General features: G+C 29.4%; 1 non-coding gene across 1 annotated transcript; it reads right to left on the reverse strand.

The window, feature by feature from the left end:
* Nucleotides 1–1,334: 1,334 nt before the first annotated feature.
* On the reverse strand, nt 1,335–1,525 carry LOC134613156 (U2 spliceosomal RNA). Its single transcript, XR_010091182.1, has one exon. It is a non-coding gene; the product is annotated as a U2 spliceosomal RNA (small nuclear RNA).
* Nucleotides 1,526–1,754: the final 229 nt, after the last annotated feature.

Consider the following 1,754-nt stretch of genomic DNA (forward strand, 5'->3'; position numbering starts at 1 on the left):
CATGATGCTTTTTCATTCTGAAGTTATTTTAAAGACATGCAAAGCATCATGGGAGTTGTAGTTCTACAACATCTGAAGTCTACCTTTTGGGCACCCCGATATAGAGGTTAAGCAGGTTTTGTTTTTTTTGTAGCAGCATAACTATAATTGCCATTTTTAATGAGTAAATATAATGTACACAAAGGTATGATGATGATCCTTAAAACAAACATATCTGTCTAGCATGACGATATTTAAAAAAATAATGGGAATCCTGACAAATATTATTATGTTACAGATCACAAACAAATTCTAAAAAAGTTAGCAATCCATAGAATAGATTAAAAAAAAATGGATTTTGCATTTTTGTTTACTCTTACAAATCTATTTTATTATAATTATTTTTTATTTGTATTTTTTTTTTTTTTTTATTGATCGGTGTTATTTCCGCTTTTGATGTACTATTTTTCATAGAATGTGTTTTTCATTATTGAAAAAGAAAAAAAAAATCATAATACTTGTAAGCAAAGTTGTGTGTATAATAAAGTAAATTAACTATTTGTGTTTATTTCTCTTTTGTTGGCGAGTCACTTCTGAGCTTTTAGTTGAAAAGGAATTAGCTTTTTTTTATAAACACATTTCAAATGCATTTTTTTTTCTTCACTGCACGTTTGATCCACAAAATGAAAATAAACAAAATATGTAATCCCTATTCAATATACACTATACGTTTTCAAAAATAAACAACATGACAATAATGTAGAGGAAATACATACCGTAGCTAGTTTTGGCAATATTTATTTATGTTACTCAAAATGTCACACACAATTTTGATGATTATATTATAACAAAAATGGCAAACAAACGAGTTTAAACAAACTGAAGTTATTCAAACAATGCAAAACTTTGCAGGCCCTCTCCTCTAACCGGGACACGTTTGTTTTCATTAAAAAAAAAAAATTAAAAACATTCAATCACAAAAGAACACCATGACAAAAATATATACATTTACAGGTACACATACACAGCTACATTATATACAGTTAAAATCTATATATGTATACGGTATATCTGATAAATGTTAAAGATAGGTTCGAATATCATAAAGAGCATGGTATTAAAGTCAGCCAATGTTGTCTTGAGAAAAATGGTACCCCATCTGTATAACAAGATGGAATGTCGGGGATGAGATGAAATGAAAGTGCAAATAACAAATTGTAAGTTTCAGATTGCATTTTATTTTGAATTCACATGTAAAACAAGTGTTTTCAAATGGCTATATCATTCTAGAGAAATAAGATAGGATATGAAATATATCCGTTTTTTTGTTTGGTTTTGTTTTGTTTATTTTTTAAGACAGGTGCACCAGTCCTGGAGGTACTGCAATACCAGGTCAATGCGTGGAGTGGACAGAGCAAGCTCTTCTTCCATCTCCCTGTTCCAAAAATCCATTTAATACATGGTCCCTAGATAGGGGATGTATCAGATATTAAACTGATAAGAACAGATACTAAACTTGATCTTATCCAAAAGGCCGAGAAGCGATGAAACATATCCGTTTTTACAAACTCAACAACCCTTGCATGATATTGGGGGCTCATATATAAGCATCCCAAGTAAAGACACAAATTTCAGTTGGTTGACACAAATCCCTCAAAAAATATATAAAAATATGTAGTGTTACTAATTCAAATCTTTTTGAAACAGACAATTTATGGATTATTACATATTGACATTTTTGTTAAAAAAAACCAAAATCATTCTTGTGAACATAA

This window comes from Pelobates fuscus, chromosome 5, assembly GCF_036172605.1.
Source record: "Pelobates fuscus isolate aPelFus1 chromosome 5, aPelFus1.pri, whole genome shotgun sequence".
Classification (NCBI taxonomy): Eukaryota; Metazoa; Chordata; class Amphibia; order Anura; family Pelobatidae; genus Pelobates; species Pelobates fuscus.